Here is a 23,549-nt window from a genome sequence, read left to right as displayed (position 1 = left end):
TAAAACAACCACAGAACCAGAGCCAAGATGATGAGGAGCACTGAAAAACAAGGGGATTAAAAAAATAAAAGGCAAGAAATCCCTAACATAAAGGGCCAACACTCCTTCTCTGAAAAACACTAAGAATGAGTTGACACCTCAAGCATTTCAAAGATAATCTCACATATTGCAGTACAGCATCACATTACACCACAAAATCATGAACATCACGTTAGCCACATTATCATGGATTTTTCACAGTATCAAGCTGCAGCTAAGATCAGCATCAAATGAAACACCGTCTTGCATGGATTAGTGGAAGTCATGGAAAGTTCTAGAAGGTTTCATCAAAGCCACCAACTCCAATACTGCCACTGGAGCCTGGACTAGGCCTGCCCCACAAAATGCACATCAACAGGTCACCCCCACCCATCTAAATCCTTCATTTCTCCATCCTCAAGGAGTAAATCATCATCTCTGCCTGCAGTGACAGGATGGCCAACACACACATGACATTTTCTGGTAAAATAAGTTCTTGCAAATGAGTCGCTATAGCTTTAACAACAGTTTGCTACCTAAAAGCTGTTAACTAGTTTCTCTATTCCAATTTTCAGCTTCACAAGGTAGGGAGAGAACCACAAGATGACAGTCACATTTCATTGTGATTACATTGACCTTATCCCAAGCAGTAGCAATTCTGATTTCAAATGACATTACTTAAAGTCCAAACAAGTAGATCTTGTTAGACTTTTAGGATAATAAATGAAAGCCTATGCAGGAGGAATTTATTCTGAAGGAAAACTTCCCCCCTGCCCCAAAAGTTCTCTTTGTCTTAAGATTAGTGAACGTAAAAACGACTACTATTTCCAATGAAGATTTCACCTAAAGTCAAATGAGAATCATGCGTCACTTTGTATGGCATGTTAAGATGACAAATGACATTATATAACTTTTATAAAAGAATGATTCATAAAGCAGTGTCCCTTACATGAGCTGTGCAGAGTTCTGGAGAATACTTTGACACTCAGAAATAGTCTGCAGATGCCTCGGTCATAACTGTCACTGACATCTGCGTGGAATGAGCCTCTCTGACAGTGAGGGTGACACACCAGAGAGGTGAGTGATGCCTGGCCATTGGCCTCAGGAGGCCAGATGGTTCAGGCCAAGCCCTGGGGTTGGCACCCTGATCTGGGCAGGCACAAGAGGTGTTCTCGGTCACAGAGTGACTTCAGGATTTACACAGGCCCCGGGGGTTGGCCAAGCATATCCCTTCAGTCTCCAAGGGATACATCTGGATTTTTGGTGAATTCTAGGAATATCTAAGGCCCAACCTAGACAACGCCTGAACCCAAACCAAACTACTATCTTTCTACACACACTCGCACACGTGTATGTATGTGTGCACGTTCATTACAGAAATATCAGAAGACAAATATAACCCAGGTATCAACTCGAGTCTCCATCCTTGAGAACATGAGGAAATGTTCTAGAACCTCCAATTCCAGAGCTTGTGAAAGTCCCAATTCCAGTGCTAGTTATTTTTGTTTGATTCTCTTCCATCCTTCTCTGCCTGCTCTGTCCCTAGAAGCTGACCTTCGCAGATCACATCAGCAAGGTCCTTGCCTTCTGGCTTCTTGGTTGGGTTTGGCCAATGGAAACACCGGCAGGAAATGAGAGAGTGAAAATACAAAGAGGAAGAGATTTTCCTTCCCTCTGCTTCTTTCATGTGTTGGCATAGCTCTTCATTCTACAGTCAGAGCTCCAGGCAAGGGAGTCTGTCTTCCAAGGTTCCAAGGTCTCTGTGCACTCAGGTAGCATAGCGCTCTCCCTCTGTCTTGTAAGCACTAAGAGTGTAAAGGCTTCTCTCTTTCGCTAGTCCTGGTGCTTCACCTTCCCCTGCTGGTTCACTTAACTCTGTAACACCCCCCACCCCCCGACCCCTTCATTAAACTCTTCTCAGTTAAACCCTCAGAGAGTGTCATCTTTCCCTGTTGGCATCTTGACTGGTATATAGGCCTTCCCAAAGATTTCTTTTGATGCCAGGAACTCTTATGGTCACATGTTCACTGCTACCCAGGCATTCCTGCTTCTTCACTTTATATAATAGATCTAAACAAGAAACAGCATCTATTCTGGTTTCTAAACAAAGCAAAAATTTAAAAATAACGAATCATTCCTGAGTATAGTAGAGTTTACTGGAAAGTTGGGGGCAATGGGAAGTGGTCGTATCATACGCCATACATTCAACAACTTAAAAATCCATATTAGACACATATGGCCAAATGTTTCAAACCATAGACTCTGGAGTCAACTCTATGAGCCAAACCGTATATACAGTATAATGAAATCTATAATTATTTAAAAAGCCTATGTAAGTAGCATACTCTAAAAAAGTTAACAGTGGTTCCAGATACCATATGAGGTGCTTCCACGTATAATGTCAGTCCACTCAAATGGTATGTATTTGATTCTGCTGTTTGATTTGCTTACCCCTCATTTAGATCACCACCAGTTTGCCAGGAGAGAGAGGAAAATTGGAAGCCCACAGAAATGAGAGGAACTTGGCCAATTGTTTTTGTTAACATCACACCCCTAAACTTCTCCAAACTCCGTAACATACTTTCATTTTTTGAATCCTCCAACATCTTGCCCCTCAAAATAATCTGTCAGGCAGACCATTTGTTCCTTTGAATTCTATTTTTAGAATGGCTTTCCTTTGGACAGGGCCATTAGAGCAGCTGTAAGAGCTGATGTCTGTTCATCTGTGACAAAAAGCTTTCACAAGTGAGGGAATACCAAGGCCCTCCCCGAGCCACTCAGAATACAGCTAAGCAGCTGAGCCCTGTTGGTGGAGAGATGGCGTGGGTTGGGGGGGGTCTCCTCTCCTGAATCAGTTGGTGCTGGATTAAAGGATATTCACAATAAATATGTGGGTGTAAAAAAGGAAGAGGACCAATTTGTAGCACTTAGTATTAAAAATGACCTTTTTAAGATATATCATCGGGTAGTATTAATAGAAGTTTACTTCAGTAAAGTATTTATGCCTTGTGCTAGGTTGTAATCAAGGATTCAAACATATGTTCTGCTTTCAAGGAGCTATTGCATTGAGACACAGAGTGGCAAGTGATGAACTTTATATATAACCTAATATTTTTGCATGCTGAGTATGTGCTTTCACTCTGCTAAGCAATTTAGCTTATTTCAGCTCACCTTCCCAACCAGCCTGTGAAGTGGTTGCTGGAAAAACAAACAAGGACAGAAAGAATCAAGCAGTTACCAGGAGATTACGTGACCTTTAAAATGTGAAGTTTTATTTCTTCATTTCCAAGTCCTAGGCTATGTCAGCTAATTTTAAATCCGAGTTAAATGGAAGCTCAGGGGAAAGGAGGACGTGTGTTCCACTTGCTGGGTATTCAGTAACCCAACCTGCTCCGTTACTGCCAGCAACAGCCCCAGCAGACCGCCGGTGCTTCTGTAATCTACCCATGGGCTTCCAGACCATTCCCAGCACTTCCCTCAAGTGGCCACGACCAGCAGGGTCAGTTTGAGTTTCTGAAATGAGGGGTAGGAGAAAAGAGCCAGTCTGGAGTCAAAAAGGCAGGTAGCCACCAAAACTTGCTTTAGAAGAGGTAAAATTTGGCCCCAACTCAAAGTCTGTGGTAAGCTATTATTAACCCGACTGCCTTAAAGGAACCTTATTTCTTCCCAGAGGGTAATACTCAGGCATGGAAAATCTGGCTCACGTGTAACTCAAATAATATTAAAATGCTTTCAACTCATGAATGGCTTTAGGGCAGAGAGTTGTCAGATAATGAACCCGTCCATATGCCTCCGTGCTGAGGATGGTGATGTTTATTCAGATCTCATTTAGATCACAAGAACGTGAGCAATAAAATAGGGGCAGAGACTCTGCCTCCAGTCCTTGGTGTACCCCAAAGCACATAGCAGTGCTGGGACATATCATGCAAGTTCAGTACATCATGGCTGAATTTATCATTAAATCATAAACATTAATTCATCACAGTGTGCTCTAATGTTAAGAGGGGAATCAAAGATACCAGCGTAAAGGATGTATTCTATTTTCCTGGTTGGCCGAGACTGAAAATTTCCCTTTCCGCTCTCCCTTTATCCTTTCCCCTTCTCCAGTGCCTGCCATCTTTCTGGAATATCACTTCTGCAGGGTTACCCATAGTGAGCCTTTTTAGACAGTGCTTTGTCATGAACTATAAGTAGCAATGATCCGAAAGAGAGATTAGAGAGGAATTTATTCCTCATCCCATTCCTTGCACCTGAGCAGTACTGGAAGGAAACATAATACTTAGATAGCAGATGAACACCCAAAAGAAGGGCTTGTTCAAAAGTGTTGTATGAGTACATCCATAACACTAGCTTGCATATTCTTTCCACCCCAACTTATGGTCATCACTCAGCAACGAAAACCACACACATCATTCATGAAGTGTTTATTGAGCAGCCTCCGTAGGCAAGGTGCGGGGCACAGGATGAGTAACACACAGACATTTCCCCACAAAACTTAGAAAACAACATGGGAAATAAAACACACAATAATACAAGCCGGAAGTGATAAAGTGCAGAAAGAAAGATACACATATAGTGGGAGTTCTTGCAAGAGACTAATTTCCTGTGTGTGGGAGTAGAGGGTGTGTGTGTGTGTGGGGGGGGAATGCTTTGAAATCATTTGAGCCAGGGCTGGAGCAAAGGGTAGGATTTAGTCAGGTGCAGTTAGGACCTGGTGGAGAACAGCAGAAGCTGAGGCACGAAGGAAGGGAATTGCATGGACATAATCATGAAACAGTGAGGAGGTGACTTGGCTCCATCAACGTGACAGTACGTCAAGAGCAATAAGAGGAGATAAAAGTTAGACTCCTGTCAGATCAGGAACTATGATAAATTATAGGCTGCAAATATAGACTTATTCCACGGGGAAGTTTTTTTTTCACGGCAGTGACCTGAAAGCTGTGTTGAAGAACTCTGAACCAATGTGTGGCCTCCCAAGAATTGGGTAGTGAACTGACCACCAGGTGTTCCCTATATGGAAGCCAGAGGGCAAGGGCGCTTACTGATGCCTTTTGGGGCACAGAACAAGGTGGAGAACGGTAGAGCGACATCTGATGGAGCACATAGATGTCCAGCACAGCAGATATTGTAGCCCTATTTGACAGGTGAGCAAACTGAGGCATAGAGGACAGGGAAACTGTCAAATACCAAAGCCAGGATTTGAACCCAGACCCTCTGACTCCAGAGCTGGTACTCTCAAATAATATTAGCCAGCGCATCGTTGCAGAAATGTTAATTTTCCATCTGATAACATAGACATGCAGTTTAATTATCATGGAACCCATTTCAGCAACTATCCTTTGAATCATGGTGGCAGAAGATCCAAAGTGTTGGCAGATGTTACTGTAAAATGACAGCCTGCACCCCAGGCTTGGTAAGGAGAAAAGAGAATGCAGAAAGGTGCTAGCATCTACAAAAATAGTGAGGGGTCCAGGTAATGGAGGATAAATCAAGAAATATATGACTAATAATAGTTAGCAGTCTAATAAGTGCTAGACAATGTTGCAACACTTTACAAAAATTATCTCATTTCACAGCAGCTCAATGAGGTGGATGTAATTAATAGCACCCATGACACAGGGAGGTTAATTAACTTCCCTAAGATCACATAGCTAAGAGAATGGCAGTCAGGATACAAACCCCGGCATTTCCCATTTCAGGATCTGTGCATTGAACTTCCACAAACTGTTCCTTTGAAAGATGTCAAGTGGCCACAGGGCAAAGACATAGACCCTCTAATGTAGCAGTTTGCCCTTATCCGCAGTTTTACTTTCCATGGTTTCAGTTACCCATGGTCAACTGTGGTCTGAAATATTAAACGGAAAATTCCAGAAATGAACAATCCAAAGATTTTAAAGTGTGCGCTGTTCTGAGTAATGTGATGAAATCTCACATCGTCTCTCATGAGAGTGGAGTACCCCTTGGTTTAGTGTCTCCACACTGTAGACACTCCCTGCCCTGTAGTCACTTAGTAGCCGTCTCAGTTATCAGATCACTGTCCTGTTATCACAGTACACATGTTCAAGTCACCCTTATTTTACTTCATAATGGCCCCAAAGTGCAAGAGTAGTGATGCTGGCAATTCGGATATGCCAAAGAGAAGTCATAAAATGCTTGTGACATATCTCAAGGAGGTCAATAGTAGCCCAAGCCTACGTCACAATGCTTGCGTCGTTCAACTCACTTCGTGTTGTCTTGTAGGCTTGTGTCATCTCACATCATCGCAAGGGTGAATACAGTCTAAGATATTTTAAGAGAGAGAGAGAGAGACCATATTCACTTAACTTTTCTTGCAGTATAGTGTTATAATTGTTCTATTTTATTATTGTGGTTGCTAATTCATAAGTTAAACTTTATCATTGGTATGTATGTATAGGAGAAAACATGGTATATACAGGGTTGGGTATAATCTGTGATTTCATGCATCTACTGGAGGTCTTGGAACATAATCCTTGTGGCTTAAAAGAGGGCTACTGTTCAGAAAAAGACTCTTTAGGATGTTGGAGGCTTGTGATTAATAGAAAATCATGTACCCCAGGGATGTCGAGAGATGACTTCTTCCAGGGTAACCATTCATTATTTATGTCTAGCCCAAGTTTGCTTTCTTCAAATTTGCCTCCACAAATTCTCCCCCATGGCCCCCCTACCAGGACAGTGTGGTTAGACCTGGCCACGTCTCGTCCACCCCCACCCTCTCACCCCATGCCTCCCATGGCTTCCTCCTTCCTCTCATGCCTGGAAACTAGTAGCTCTGCTTCTGTCACTTTCTGGCTAACAGCAAAAAGATTGGGTTGCTTGAAGCAGGAATTTCAAGTGTACACTTAAGACATGTCTCCCTTTTCTTCAATAACAGCATTTTTCTCCCGGTGGATTCAGAACTTCTTTTAATTTGGAAAATTTCATCTCTCACAGCATCTCTCTAGTGTGGATAGTTGACATTGGGGCCTATGGTGAGTTAGGGGTCGTTCTTAGTTCTTTATCTGCATTAGCTCACATAATCCATAAATAACGTGATGGGAGGACACTGTTATTATTTCCAATTTGCAGATTGGGATCAGGTTCAGAGAAGTTCATTTATCTTTTGTCCCCCGGTGGGGTAAATGTTGGAAGTAGGCAGAATCCACGTTCCTGAATCCTAGGGTTGAGTTAGGGCGCATGTACGGTTTGCTATAGAACCCCGCTGAGACCTACAGTGCTGAACGTTCACATGGCTGTGTCTACTCTAGGGGGCCGTTTGGTAGCCCTGGTTCTTGATATATTCCAGAAAGCATGGAACCCCGTTGAAATCTCTTTTGAAAAGTCATAATTGTAGACCTGAAGGCTTATAATCCATCTGGCAGTGGCCCCATGTTACATGAGGCAGGAAACCTGACCCATATCATCTGCAGGTATAAGCAGCACTGTGTCCAAGCTGCCATGTCCCAAAATCATATTACCTGAAACAGCTGCCATGGACAGGCAGTGATTTGTGGCTCCAGGACAGCACCTTAAATAACAGGATCCGCCAAGCCACCTGGGTTTGGATTCAATTTTTTTTCAAAAAAATCTCTACGTTCTTAACAAATGGCCTTATCAAATTTGGAATCAACTGAGGTATTGACCAAACTAACAATGTTTTATTTGCAGTGAGGAGTAAGCACATCAAGCCACAGGTTCCCAAGGTAACCAGATGATTCAGCATTGCCTTTCCACCGGCATTAAATTATGTGATTCTTTTGATGAAGTAAAGGGAATGTGCCCCACCTCCAAAAAAATTGTGAGACTACGATATTGAGGGGAAAAAAAAAAATACGTCTATTCAGATGAATCCATTGATTTGCATACTCAGAAGGTAAAATTAAGAGGAATTCCTTCAGGACCAGAAAAACAGGAACAACCTCCCACTTGTGTAATTCTCCTTGGTGCAAAGTCTAAATAACGCCACCTTAGTGCCCTATCTGATTATTTCCTTAGTGTAAGTTCCTAGAAGCAGAGTTGTTTTGTCAAAGGGTGTTCTGCGAAGGCCTATAATACACTTTGCGAAGTTGTCCTCTAGAAAGATGTCCCCCAGCATTCTGGAAGAACGATGGTTTCCCATACTCATGCTGCTACTATCTAGATGGGTTTTGTTGTTGTTGTTGTTTTTAAATTTTACTACTAAAAAGTATGTTCAAATTCTGCTTCGTCTGTTTTTTTGTTTTTTGGGGTTTTTTTTCCTCCTTGGGTTTGTATTGCACAAAATCCAGCTCCACCTACCTCTCCGATCTCATTTCACACTCTCATCAAGCTCTCAGCTCCAGCTACACACAGGTCTTGCATTTCCTTCAATGTTTCACTCCACACAGTCTTTGCACTTGCTGTTTCCTCTTCCTGGAATCTCTCTCCCAGGGCTTTGCCTGACGGACTCCTACTGGTCCTTCAGCCCTACGCTTCATCACCTCTTTCTCAGGAACGCCATCACTGTTTCCCCTAACTAGATCAGATGCCCAGGAAGTCGCCTTCAAAACTTCTCTCTCAGTTGAAGTTTAATCTACTCTGTGATTCACTTGTTAAGGTTATAGCTCCACAACTAAGCTCCATAAACTCATGTATCTTTTGTTGTTATCTATTGTATTCTTGGCCTAAAAGTGCCTAGGACATGCTAGGCACCCAGCAAATATTGTTTGAATAAATACATTAATGAATATTAAGAAATAAATACAATTTGCCTTCAAGTTACTATCGGCTCAGAAAGAGAAAGAAATGCAAAAAAAAATGTTGATAATGTAAGTAATAAATATGCTCAATAGAAATATACAGAGCTCAATTCAGAAAAGAGAAGGGGCGAGTGCCTCAATTTATCTGGAGCAATACAAGAGGGCATGATGGGTAAGGTCACCTGAGCTGAGCCGTGAGGGGTGCACTCCTAATAGAAAGTCAGAGCCAATGGGGTGAGCACCTGAGAGAGACGAGAAAGCAGTGCTGGGACACAGCAAGGGAGCCAGTCTGCACAGGCGCCGAGAAAATGTCTACGAGTGAAGCCCAGGGGGATACTGGAAGCTGACTGGGCTAGAGAGGCCACTAAAACCTTATTATGTAGTTTACACAGGGCAGAGAAGACACCAGTAGAATCTGCATATTTAAAGATGGCTTTTGCAAACTGGAGAAAGCATTGAGGTGGAAGGTCATCAAGACAGGAGGCAGAGAGATGGTAAAGACGCTGTTGAAACCATCCATGAGATAGATTTGAGCTGGAATCAAGGAAGTGGCTGTGGGGTTGGAGGAGAAAAGGTCGAGGAAGCATGGGCTACATAATTTGCAGGGCCTAGTGCAAAACGGAAAGGCAGGACCCCTTGTTTAAGGGAAAAGTATAATACCATGAAAGGCGCATAAAAAGCTTTTACATTCTTCGAAAGTCCCCCCAACCCCAACCCCCACTCAACTTTTTCACTAGCTATTTAAAGTATTTCTCAACTAAGAAAAATTAAATTCTACATTATTGGAATAAATTTTACCCCTCACCTTTATATATGCAATGAGTTTTAAATAGAAATATCAAAGCATTTAACTCATATGCAAAATCACTGAAATTACACAATTGGAATTCATGGTTTATCACAGAGGGTGCTCCTAGCTGGCCAGAAGAGACAAATACAAGCCAAACTCAGGAAGGTTGGAAGGACACGAGGCTCCCTGAGGCACAAGTCATTCCGGGGCCCTGAGATACTGGCAGGGGGGTGGAGATGCTCCCAGGGGCCCAGCGGCCTCATCCCTGAGGTAGTTGAGGGCCTTTGCTTGGGCCTGGTGGCTGCTGGGTTCCCCCTCCTACCAGCCACATTGGGGGCATCTGGGGACATGAAACCAAGTGTTTGCCCTTCCTATGGGCTCACAGCCTCAACCCCTGCCAGACAAGTGACTCCCAAGGATCTTACACTTCAGTGCCAGGAGGCACTGGGTACAGGATAAGGTGGGCAGGAAGCTTTCTCTCACCAACAGACCGCCTCCAATGGGCCACCCAGCAGCTGCACCATAGGCTTCCAGCCTGGGACAGAGGCTGCAGCCACCATGCCCACCCACCACTGCATCCTACACACATACACACACACACAACCCCAGGTACCACAGGGCACATGTGCCTGAGCCCCACCTTCCCTGAGCCTGTGCCCATGACCCTGGGCAGGGTGGGAAAGACTGCGCAGGCTAAGCATTAGGGGCTCTAGGGAACAGCAGGAAAGCGTGCTGAGCTGGAGGCCGGACAGCTGGTGATCTGAGGCTCCAAGGCCCCTGGAGCATGCTTCACTGTCCCATTAGACTTCATTTACAAAAGAGAAATTCAAACATAAAACTCTTAAGACTTGCAAGACAACAACTGCAGCGGATTAAACCTCAAACATGGGGCCCTGCACAACTGAACAGGTTGCGTGCCTGTGAAGCTGGCCCCAGCAGACATGAGAGACATGTAAGAGATAAGAGTGATAAGATGAATTTCATTGTGTGTCTGTGGATGTTTTGTGGGAGGTGTAAAGAAGAGGGAGGAACCTATGACAACCAATCGTTTTTTTGTCTTGGGTGACAGATAGATGGTGGTACCATTAACCCAAAAAAGGAATTCAGGAAGGAACAGGTATATTTCTAGCATGGATCCTTCAAAGTCTGCATTCTCCACTTACTTATTCTCCCAGTAGACTTACACTGTTAATGGGCAGTTGACTTTGGGGGTAAAAAAAGAGTTTCCCACGTAATATCCAAGACTCGAGCATGTGATAATTTCCATGGAAATCTCTTGGCCCAGACTGATAACTGAGTAAAAGAAAAATTAAACTATTATTTAGCTTACCACTAATTTTGGAGAATTTTCTAATGCTTTTATAAAGAAAAAAAAAGTCTTGATTTCTGTAATTTTTCTCTCCCCCCTAAATCGTCAATAAGTATGCATTCTAAACCAATAATGAACTGGCTGCAAATTAAATTCCTGTTAAAACATTAAGCATGGAAGTGTTAATTCATGATTTAAGGTAAAAGTTTTCTGAAGCTTTTTGTATGTTTAAATAGTTATCCAAAAGATGGAAGTGAAAGGTGCCGCTTCATTCATTCTCTCAACAAGTATTTATAGTGAGAACCTATTGTGTGCTAGACTGAAAGTGCAGAGAACAAATAAAACATAGGCTGTTCTAGAAGAAGAATGTTCCAGTGGTGGAAAACCTCCAAAAAAAAAAAAATGTGAATACAAAAACATGTAATTTCTGACTATATTTCTCCAATGAATCTTTTAGTAGAAAATGGTATTTGGAATTCAGAGTCCTATTGCTAATGGCGTGTCATTGTTCCCAGGTTCTCAGTAAACAGAACTCTATGTAGGAATCTTGATGCACACATACGCGCGTACACGCGCGCGCACACACACACACACACACACACAATGAATTTATACCAATAACACCAATTGCAATAAAAAATTTCAGGGTTCATTCTGTTTCTCTCCCTTTCCATGTTTATAGCTCCCCTCACTGACAGTAAGAAACCTCGCGCCCTTTATTCTTGATACATTCACTTATCTAATCAATCCCCGTCTATAACCACACCCTTATTGCTGCTGTCACTCCCACATATGCTCCCTTTACCCAACCCCGCTTTCCAGTCTCAGGCCAGGTCCCACCGGCGGGTGGGAGCTCTCCTCACTCCACCTGCGCTTCAGCGGCCCATCCTGAGCCGCCCCTGCACGGACGGCCTCCCCTTCAGCTTGGCCAATACTGAGCCAGCTGTTCTTCACAGCGTGCCCTCTTCCATCCACTGGAGACAGACCTCCTTACCCTGCTGGGCTCTGAACCCCACAACAGGATACCCTTCCACATGGACCACCTCCTCGCTCGGCTCAGGAGCCTGCCCTCTTATCTACATAGTCAAATAGATGATAAACGTGAAGAGCAAAGACCACCAAGCGAGCCTGTGTATTACTTAAGGGGGTAGAGCTGGAAAGGAAGGGTTCTCATGAGCAGCTCCTTCTGCCATAAAGCAATCGTTACTCTAACTTCCCTCCTTCCCAGTTACTAAAGACAGTTCATCTTTTATTACTTGAATTGAAATTTAACTAACAGCAATGATCAGTGTCAAATAGTGCACTGAGTTAGAGGAACTTCTATTGTACTCCAAACATTTTTTCACCCAAAATAAGCCAAGTCTTAGGATCTTGTATTGCTGTTTTTCAGAAAATTCGTCTGGGGTCAGGTTGACCTGCAAAGAAAGCAGGTGCTACTTCAATGGGGCCCTAGAAAAGGTTTTTTGTTGGTTGATTTTGATTTATTTTTTTTACCCAGAGTATAGCCTATTACATAGGGAGAATAAGCTAAGTTTCCCTGAAGTAGACTGATGAAACCCTGAGTAGTCTTCTTACTTTCCAAAGATCCTTTAATTTAAAGCAGTGGTCTCCATTTTATTACTGATTCCTTTCACCGTATCCATCCTTAATATTACTGTCTAGACCCCTTCCCCTGACTATTTCCATTTCCCTTGCTCTCCAACCCAATCCTGGATTTCCTTCCTAACCCAATGATAAATTCTGGGATCCCGTTCTAGGATACCAGGCATGACCTCTTTCCAGAGTATTTGGCAATCTTCATGTCATAGATACAATCTCTCATAGCCTGGAGTCCATATAAAGAAAAAGAGTGATGTGTGTGTGTGTGTGTGTGTGTGTGTGTGTGTGCGCGCGCGCACACACATGCATGCGTGCAGGTGTGTATGTAGAGAGTGCAGAGTGCGTAGCACTAACCAACAAGCCAACTCCCTCTTCTCACCATTTCCTGAGCCATTTTCTGCCTGAACAGTCACATAATTGTCAAACCCTGGGCATGGCTTCAGGAGAAAGAAAAGATGACTTCAATGAAAAAGAAATACCCAAAGGCTTTTCCTATCATTCTCCTATCAGAGCAGATTTTCTGCTCAGCTCGGACCACAATTCAAGTTCATTATATGTTTGGTATAACCCGAGAACCAACCAGATTCCAATGGTTTATATTTGTCCAGAACATTGTTTAAAAAGTGAACGTGAGTGTCAGCAGGCAGGGTATGTGTGCCCTCTCCAGCCTGCCACAGCGCCTCCTCAGCGAGCGGTGACTTACACCAGCCACCACACACACGCATGCACACACACACAGCCTGTTGTGAGGCCCCAGTGTACGGTGTGTGTGGAGCCCAGCACATTGTATCCATTACTTCTACTGCTCATAGAAATGACTGCTCTGCCTCACAGACATATTTTCCTTTACTTGTTATTATGGGATCTTGTTACCTATCCCTGTTATTTTATGAAGTCTTATAATATTTTCTTCCTGGGCTCTCCCTCCACCTTTCACCATACATTCCTTTTTCCTATTCACTGAGCCACAAAATCCAATTGTTTTTGGAACCTGGCCCTGTCCATAGTTTTCATGGAGAGAGCGCCAGATTGAATCATGAGACCTGGTTTTAGTCTGAACTCTGCCTCTGATCAGCTGTATGTTGTTTGGCAAGTCATCTTGTACCTCCAGCCTCCACTTCCCCAATCCCAAATGAAAGGATGGGAGTAAATAATCTCAGCTTCCTTTCAACTGTCACATTACATGTTTGTGATTTTTTTGTTTTGTTTTGTTTTTGTCAAAATCCCAATAGGAAAAAGATGGCGGGGAAAAGTAACATCCTTTTCATCTGCTCAACAATGATGGGTTAAGAAATGAGTAGGTAGTAGATGTGGTGGTAAATAAGACAGATAACGTGACTGCTTCTGTTAGAGGGAGACAGTAAGCAAATAAACAGAGAATGTCAGATTTGATCGATGCTCTAAAGGGAAACTTGGTAGAGAGTGACTGAGTAGTGAATAATGAGGCCAGGGAAGGCATCTCTAAGGAGATGACATTTGAGCTGTGACCTGAGTGAGAAAAAGCAGTGAGCCATGTAAGGAACATTCAAGCAGAGGGAACAGCAAGTGCAAAGGCCACAAGGCATGTTGGAGGAACAAAAAGCAGGCCGATGTGTCAGAAGTGTACTGAGCGGGGGCAGAAGGTACAAGAAGAGGTTAGAGAAGTAGGAAGAGGTCAGATCATGAGGGCCTCCTGGGCTGTGATCGGGGGACTCTGTTGAAGGGTTGTCAGCAGAGAAGTGGCATGGGACTGTTTACGTGGCTGCCGAGTGGGGTGAGTGGAAGCAGTCAGCGGGAGACTAGTTAGGAGCGGAGGCAGTGAAGATGGAATTTAGTTATATATTAGAAGTGGACCCGGCAGCACTTGCTGATAAATTGTAAGGGGAGGTGAGGGGGTGAGGGTGGGAAGCAGGACCCCAGAATCACTCTTGGGTTTTTGGGTTGAGGAACTGAATGGGTGCTGTGTCATAAGAGCTTGTGCTAACAGATCCTCAAATCACAAGCATTAATTCCAACAGCCCTTCCAATCTCTTTACATCGCCTTGCTCACCTGGTAAACATCAGTTGAGACAGCTTTGTTCTGCCATTCCACATATATTTATCAATTGCCCACTACATGTTACTTTTAAAGAAACATGGCTATTCGGTTAATTTTAGTACGGTGTTTTAAACAGCTTAAATTGGAGCCTACTTAATCGGTAATCTAAGCTGATGAAATGAATTCTTTTTTTAGCACGGGCAGGCTCTTTGCAACAAATGAAGATGCCTTAACTGCATTCTAGCTGTGAGTACATAGTTTTGGTTCTCAATTTATAACATTCTAGAAATTCATAGGAGATAGCCAGGGTTAGGTTTGGGAATATCTTGCCCTTGTCAAACTGCCTCGCTGCACAGCTCAGCTCTCTCAGTTGCAAATTTCATTTGCTAGAAAGTCACACATTCAAAGGAGTCTTCTGGTGTCTGTCATGGAGTCCATTCGTAGGGGATGTACTCCGTCTGATCAGCTCCTTAGAACCAACCAATTCCCCTCATTGTCATTTTTGTGGGTGCAGGTCTGAATATGCTCCACACAGTGTTTTTAAATATCCAGACCTGCAGCTGAGAGAACCACTTAATAAACCTCCAGTCATACGGAGTTTTATTAATGAACTGAGACCCTTTATAACTGAGGCAAAAGAGAAGTGAAGCCTGTTTAACTGACTTAGGACAAAAACAATGAGATCTTCACCGACTCCTGACCTTCATTGGCTCTAAAACTCAGAGATTTGGTTATTTTATTCCACCCATAAAACCCTGACTTATTCAAGTATATCAACATTTCTGCTCCCTTGGGATTATCATTTTAAGATTCTTCAGATAAACAGGTACAAAGTCATTCATTTAGCTTGGCTCACTTCCAAGTGGCAAAAGCCTCATCTTCACTTGGAAGGTTTTCAGCTGCCATTTGCAGACATTTCTGCTCATTTCCATGTGAGCAAAGGTGGAAGCCCAAGCTCACGCTCAAGTTCACTCCTGGCATGGGTCACTGGAATGATTGCAGCTACATTGGAAAGTCACCTGCTTTTCACTCACAAAGGCTCCCTCACACCCTAGACATCACCTTGCAACGCTCCCAAGATGATAGCTGTTATACCGCAGTAATAAGGTATCAGGGAAATGCTTTTTCCTGTTGTAGGGAATTCGACGAAGGCCCCAAGAAGAGGGGAAGTGGCATTATCACATCCAGCAGCTGGAGCCAGCCACCTCCCCACAGGTTTGATGGAGAAGCACCAATTCCAGAACCAGCAATTCTGTTCCTAACACACCCACCTCTACCCCCAGTCATTATGAGAAGATGACCAGGTGGGAAAAAGGAAGGTGGTCTCTTCTCCCCAAACTCTGGACAGGAAGGGTGTCTTGCCTCTCTTTTCCTTTTTAAAATGATCTCTCCCAGGCTGAACAAGGGAAAGGAGAACAGGGAGGAGAGGGGGCAGTAGAAGAATACCTATACACCACCTACCCACTGTCTGGCATAAATGTCCCTTGAATGAAGGGGAACAGGAAAGCTCACTGGAACTGACTGTCTTTCTGGTAAACCTCCCAGGAGAGAGCCCCCTGCTGGACGAGGGATTGCTGCTCCTTCAGCCTGGAATACTCCTTTCTGTGCAGCTCCTTCTTGTCATTCATTGCTCAATTCACATGTCATCTCCTTAGGCAGTCTTTGCCCTCTGGATCTCATGCCCCAGAACACAAATGTTCCCTCAACTGGGGGGAAAGTGGAGCATCAGAAAGTACACCTTAGGTGTCCTTCTTATTACCACAGAGGTAGTCCTGAATAGCCTCCATTTTGAGGTCTAGGAATCATAAATCGCAGAATATTGGGCTTCCTCTAGGATGTCTGGGAAGTAGGAGGGTGGAGAGTGACTAGGAAAAAGAAAGTACTTATCGATATTTCAATTAGATGGTTCAAAGAATTCAAATACTAAGGAAAGTGAAGAGGAATATTAGCCAATTCGTAGATAAGGACATCTCTATTCCCACAGCCAGTGGTTTCGTATATGGGAATGGGCAAGTGATATTTGCTGCTAAAGAATTTTTCTTTTTACCAAGAAACTGAAATCTCTTTTACCAGAATAAAATATTTCTTGAAGCTTGACATTTTGTTTAGATAAGTGAAACATTAGAATTTTTTGTCTGACTTTAACAACCTTTTGGAGTTAAAATTTGCACTTTGAAGGTAAGCTTTTTAAGCCCAATCTTCCAGGTAGCAATAGCCTTGTGCTACTGTAATTTTAATGTTTGGCGTTAAAGATCAGACAATTCTTACCGAAAAAGATCTTTTCCATAAACTTTTACATTTTTCAACCATATACATACAACTCTATGTACATATTGGTGTTTTTATAATCTCCGGTCACTGCCATCATGTTATTATTGCATTCCTCAAATGCTGGTCACATTCATTGCATGGTTTCTACAGACAATTTAAAACAGTTTGGATATCACTTAAATTGTTTTGAGATGGAGGCAGGAAGGCAAGCCATGCTCAGTATGTAAAAATCATGTGAGTGAGTGAGTGTGTATGTGTGTGTGTCAAAGAGTTTTATATATTATGTATTTACAGAAATAGATTCTATATGTATGACAATTAAGTTTGTGAACTCATCCTAGAAGAAGTGCTACATACCTCACTGCTGAATATCACTATGGTCACCTTCAAAGTACTCCCCTTGGGAAGCTATGCACTGATGCCAGCACCTGGTCCACCCTTCAAAGCAATTTTGGAACTCTTTTTCTGGAATGGCCATCAGAGCTGTCATTGCATTACCCTTGATGTCCTAAATGTCATCAAAATGTCTTTCTGTCAATATTTCTTTTATCTTTGGGTAAAGAAAGAAGTCACTGGGGGCCAGATCAGGTGAGTAGGGAGGGTGCTCCAATATAGTTATTTGTTTACTGGCTAAAAACTCCCTCACAGACAGTGCCATGTGAGCTGGTACATTGTCGTGATACAAGAGCCATGAATTGTTGGCAAAAACTTCAGGTCGTTTTCGTCTAACTTTTTCCTGCAGCCTTTTCAGCACTTCCAAATAGTAAACTTGGTTAACTGTTTGTCCAGTTGGTAGAAATACGTAATGAATAAGCCCTCTGATATCAAAAAAGTTTAGCAACATCATTTTGACTCTTGGTTTGGACTGACATAACTTTTTTGGTGGTGGAGAATTGGCTGACTTCCATTGTGCACTTTGACACTTTGTTTCAGGGTCATATTGGTACACCCATGTTTCATCACCATTGATAACATGGCCCAAAACACCATCTTGCCTCTCCAAAAGGTCTTGGCAAACTTGGACTCTCCTTTGCTTTTGTTCATCAGTGAGCTACTTCGGGACCATTTTTGTACACACCTTTCTCGTGCCAAGATTTTCAGTTAAGATTTTCCTAACTGTTTCTCTATCGATGTTTACTTGGTTTGCTATGCTCCTCACAGTCAACCGATGATTCTGACACACAATTTGACAAATTTTTGCAATGCTTTCATCAGTTTTGCTTGTTACTGGCCATCCTGACCTCTCTTCATCAGTGACGCTTTCTCTCCCCTCAGGAAAACGTTCAATCCATTTGTACACTGCTATTTTCTTCATGGCATTATCCCCATAAACTTGGACTAACATGTCCCTGATTTCACTTCCACTCTTGCCAAGTTTAACAAGAAATCTAATGTTTGTTCATTGCTCTCATTCAAGCTCAGACATTCTCACGACGGCACATAAAAACACACAACAACGATAATGAACGCCACTCAGCAAGACACCATCACATGTCGACACGAACACAGCTGTGAGACACTGATACACCAAGGTTATGAACCCTTACTGAGCTGTTTGTACAGTGCTACCAATGTAAGCACATGGGGACAAGTTCTTGAACTTAATTCTCAGACCTCATATGTGCAAATACAGATTTGAAAATAATGCATACCAACATGTTCAAATGTGAGCCTTTCAAATAGACTTTGTGTTACAAGCCAATATGATACAGAGGGTGTGAAAAAAGTGTATGCACATTTTAAGAAAGAAAAAACTGTATTAGAATTGTAATACTCAATATATACCTATAAAAAAGATGAATATAAGTCATGTGTATATATATATATATATATATATATATACACTTATTGGAACTGAACATATATATATAGGCACCCCGGTATTTAGCTTATGTAATGCCTACTCTACAAGTAAGGCACATTTTAGTCTTTTTTAAAATTTATTAACATGTTTCCCCATATATTCTTTTATGTAGACTAAAAAGCAATCATCAGTGCATGAAGAGCAGGAATTAGTTGCATGAGCTACTTAGAAAAAATGTTTAGAGTTAGACTACTGACTAGACCTACTTAAGTTTTTAAATAACTGGTCTTGGTTTGACTCTTCTTAATACACCTTAATTCAGAATGTAGGTTTTGTTTTGAATGTGACAGTCAGTCTGTTCATTGGACTATTATTTTGATGCTGGCATTTAGATTTTATTTATAATTCAAGACAAGCCAAAGAAGATTTGGGTAGTACACTCATAACTAATTTTATTTAAAATATATTTAGAATCTACCAGATTCTTCAAAAGCATTCTTAAGCTCATTGCAGATGAATGGGGGAAATGCTGAATATCATACTTTTTGTTTGTGAGTTTCATGACAGCCGCGCAAGCATTTTTGTACAATGCAAACTACCAATTTGTCTGACATTCCAATTGAAATTGAATTCTATGCAGCAATCACTATCAGTATGGTTAAATCCTATCCCACCTCATGCTTCCTTATCCTCTTTGCTCTGTTTTCTTTTTCTACATAGCACTGACCACCACCTGGTATATGGTTTGTATTTGTTTGCTACTTACTGTCGTTCTCTCCCCTGCATGCTCTACAGGAAGAAATATTGTGGAAAGAAATAAAAGAACTTTGGTGTCAGACTGACTTGGACTGTAATTCAAGCCCCATATTCACCAGCCATGCAGTCCTGACCTAGTCTTGAGAAGCAATTTTTTTTTTCCCTGTGAAAATGGGGAATATAACTCTTATCCTGCATGCTTATTGGAATTGAATGAAATGGTGAATGAGCAAGGGTCTACGGCAGTGCTGGGACTCTTTAGGTGTTCAATAATCTTAGCCGTTTTTCTCAGTGCTACCTGCATGATTTTCTAGACCAGTGGTCAGCAAACTATTTTAGTGAAGTGCCAAAGGGTAGGTATTTTAGTCTCTTCTGTATAAACTCTGTCACAACTACTCACTCATGCCAGTAAATCTCATTAGTTATGTAAATTTGGACCGTGTTTGTACAGGGGTGTTGCATTCCAAATCAAAGTACAACCCAATACTAGAGTTAGTTCAGTCACTGAGAAGGTCTCTAACTCTTTCAGTGTCTCCTATAAGTCTTATGTATAATACAAACGAAATTAAGCTGTTCCTTTATACCTTATTCTGCTCTTAACTTACAGGAAAATTTATGATGGCTATGAGATGGCATCAACTTTCCTCAACTCTGCCCATCTTTACAGTCTTAGGAATGAGTTGCTGATATATAATAGTTTTCTACTACTCACAGGGTGACTCCCCTATGTTGAAACATAGGGGAAAATCTACTCTAGGCTTATTTTAGCTATGAATTCAAACAGGTCAGAAAAATAATCAGAGGAAAAAAAAGGCTGTCTACTGCTGTATAAAATTTATACACACTGTTACAAAGAAAACAGATATCATAAGGGTGTGTGACTTGGCTTTTCCCCTTTAAAGAGCCTGCACACATGGAATTCTGGTTGCACAATGCCTCCTCAATGCTCAGCTAAAAAGTAACCCTAGCTGATCTGAGGTCAACAGCAACGACCTGACCACAGCATTTCCTTCTTCTTTCTCGGTGACACAGTTCATCACGGCTAGTGAACAGCCCTGGAGATGTCACTGTGGCAAAGACACAGGTAACGTATTAAGTTTCATATAATGATAAGTAAGAAGGAGTGCAATCAATCTCTTACAGAAATTTTACTCAGTGCCAGTTAAACTCTGAAACAATCCTCCCAGGTTGGTTGTCCCCACTTCATATTTACAGATGTGAGGGCTCAGAGAGTTTAGACATCTGTCCAAATTCATTTCAATGGCAGTTAATCAAGCTGAACTTAAAATTCTGGACTTCTCAGCTCTGAATGGTCATCCTACTTACACCACATCAAGATGCCCCTTCCAAAGACTAGCAAAATAATTACATAGCAAAGCACCTTGGAACATATAACTCTTTTTACCTCTTTGTTTTCTAATTAACATTGTACTTACTTGATCACCAGCCCTCAAGAAAACAAACCATGTCTTTAATTCAATTGTACCTAATAAGTTCTGTTTAAATAAGTATTTCAGCTAAGTATTGTGGGATATACAGGCTTTCCTGAACTAGAACAAACATCTATCTGCCCTGTACATTTTTTTCCTCAATGGTAAGTCCACCAAATTCCTGAGGAAATTGACATAAGTATACATTTAGAATAACATTCAGTTACATATTGAGGATTTTCAATGTCAACGAGTAAATACTGCCAGAGTTTTGATAGAATATTAAAAATTCTGCATTACATTTTCATCTATTCATTTTTATTATAGTATTAGCAGTTCTGGACAGCTGCAGTTTATGATTAGGAAAGATGGGCAGAGAGTGAGGATCGATGTAAATCCCAGTCGTGGCCGTACCTTGGAATCACCTGGGGAGTTTTAAACTCCATGATGCCTAAAGATTCTGATATAATTAGTTTGGGTTGAAGCCTTAGTATCAGGTATCAAGCTTCCCAGGTAATTCTAAAGAGTAGCCAAGGTTGAGAAGGAATAAAAAACAAACAAACCCCGTGGAATGTGCAACATCAAGCATGAACCCTGATGTGAACTATGGCTTTTGGGTGATTACAACATGTCAAACTATGGATTTTGTTGATCCGCTGTAACAAACACACCATCCTTGTGGGGGGTGTTGGTGTGGGGAGACTGTACATGTGTGGGGCAGAAGATATATGGGAAATCTCTGTGCCTTCTTTTCAATTTTGCTGTGAACCTAAAACTGCTCCAAAAAACTAAAGTCTTTAATAATAAAAACCATATAAAATACATAGACACATAAAAATTAGGAAAGAATAAAAGAATTTCTTCTGTAATTTGGTGATAAGTAAATAAATATGGAAATATCGTTAGGAAAATGTTTAGTTAAAATAAGATAATATATAATTTAGGCAGTTCTTTTAATTTTAAAGACTTTTGATACAATACATAAAACCCACTTTAAAAAAGGGGTACCTACTATGTGCCAGGATTTTTCCAAGTGCTTTACATTTGCTATTTCATGTAGCCAAAATCATAGTTAAAGGAAAATGTATAACTTTAGCTGTATATATTGGAAAACTGAAAATAAATGAATCCAGCATAAAGTTCAAGAAACTAAAAAATAACAAATAAAATCAAAGCAAAGATAATGAAGGAAGGGAAAAAATGAAGATAAAGGCAGAAACCAACCAAATGGAAAATCTAAAGGGAATATGAAGAGCACTTTAAAATGTTGAAAAGAGAAACAAAATAGACAAACCCAATCCGGCAAACAATCAAAACAAAAAAGAAAAACTATATAAGTAACATCAGGGATAAAAAAGAGTCTATAGCTATGGGAATAAAATAATTACAAGGGCATATTACAGTCAATTAACTTAAAAGGTACATAACTTTTAAGGTACAAGACAATTTTCTAGAACAACATAAATTAAGATTAGTTCAAAAATATTTAGAATACCTAACTAGAGAAAACTAGTATTCAGCAGAGAAAACAACAAAGTAACTAATCATGTATCTCAAATAAGGACATCCTCTTTGAAATGAAGGATGTGTTCTATCCCTCTTTCCCTTCTAGGATGGAGATTTCCTAGAAGTACCACATCAAACTTCCACTGCCGTCCCATTGGCCACAACTTAGCCACCTGGACAAAGGTATTTGGAAAAGGTAATCTTTTAGCCAGAAAGGAAAAAGGAAGAGTGGAAAAAAAGAAAGATGAAGAGATACCGGGAGGTGGCTAGAAATATCTACTTCAACCAGCAACAGTCAATTAGATAAAGTAATGAAAAATAAATATTGTAGTTTTTGTTTTTTAAGCCACAAAAATAATACCCCCAGAAGATGCATATCAGTGTATTAAAAAAAAAAATCAAGAAATTTTATTGAAGGACAAAAATGACATAAATAAAGGTATTGGATGACTCAGAATTCAAAGATGTCAATACTTCCCAAATTAATCAATAAAATAAATATAATGCCAGTCAAATTTATATGGAAATTCTTGTGAAACTTTTCAAAATTGTTAAAAATGTTCATACGGAAGGTCAAATGCACAAGTATGGAAGATAAAATTCACAAGAATAGAGTAAGAAACTTTAACAAAGAAGAATAGTGTGGGAGCATTCGTCATCCCAGATATCAAAACATACTCTTAAGCTGTTACAATTAAAACACTGTAGCATTTGGCTTAGGAATAGATGAATAGACCAAAGAACATTCTATTTATGAAAATCAATTTATGTTAATTTAATATTTGTTAATAAGGAAGCATTTCAAATACATGGGAAACTCTTGGCCTTTTCTGCAAATGAATTGGAACAACTGGAAAATACTCAAGCTGGACCTATATGTTGTCTTATTTAATTCCACAAGTTCACCAGTTACACATTACATAGAAGTGGGGCATTTAACTAAGGAATGACAGAGGCAGAGAGTTGGGGGCTACAGTGCATAGTTCTGTTTGCCGATCTATTCAATTATATAGTCTGTTGCTACCTTACACAAGGAAGTAAATTTTCAGACATATGATTTTTGTGTGATCCCCTGTACTAATGCTATGTATGTTATTCAAAATAGTTCAAATTTTATTCATTGACTTTATACATATCAATTAAGCATCTGCTTTGTTCAAGGTACTTCTAGGTGCTGGGAATAAAGCAGTGAACAAAATCAAGTTCCTTTCTCATGGCGCTTCCTTTAACAAGAAACAGACAAATAAATAAGTAAATAAATAAGAAAAAATATGAAATGTCAGAAAGGAATAAGCATAATGGGAAAATATTAAGCAGAATAGGGGAAACAGGGAA

General features: G+C 41.0%; 1 long non-coding RNA gene across 2 annotated transcripts; it reads left to right on the top strand.

The window, feature by feature from the left end:
* Window positions 1–14,073: 14,073 nt before the first annotated feature.
* LOC141571872 (uncharacterized) lies at window positions 14,074–23,067 on the top strand. 2 transcript variants are annotated; one of them, XR_012496927.1, is made up of 4 exons: window positions 14,074–14,183; window positions 14,643–14,693; window positions 20,311–20,362; window positions 22,321–23,067. It is a non-coding gene; the product is annotated as an uncharacterized LOC141571872 (long non-coding RNA). The 2 variants fall into 2 exon arrangements; XR_012496926.1 differs by lacking the exons at window positions 20,311–20,362; window positions 22,321–23,067 and adding an exon at window positions 15,585–16,312.
* The last annotated feature ends 482 nt before the right edge of the window (window positions 23,068–23,549 follow it).

Source organism: Rhinolophus sinicus, linkage group LG05 (assembly GCF_036562045.2).
Source record: "Rhinolophus sinicus isolate RSC01 linkage group LG05, ASM3656204v1, whole genome shotgun sequence".
Classification (NCBI taxonomy): Eukaryota; Metazoa; Chordata; class Mammalia; order Chiroptera; family Rhinolophidae; genus Rhinolophus; species Rhinolophus sinicus.
This window is presented reverse-complemented; position numbering and strand designations above follow the sequence as displayed.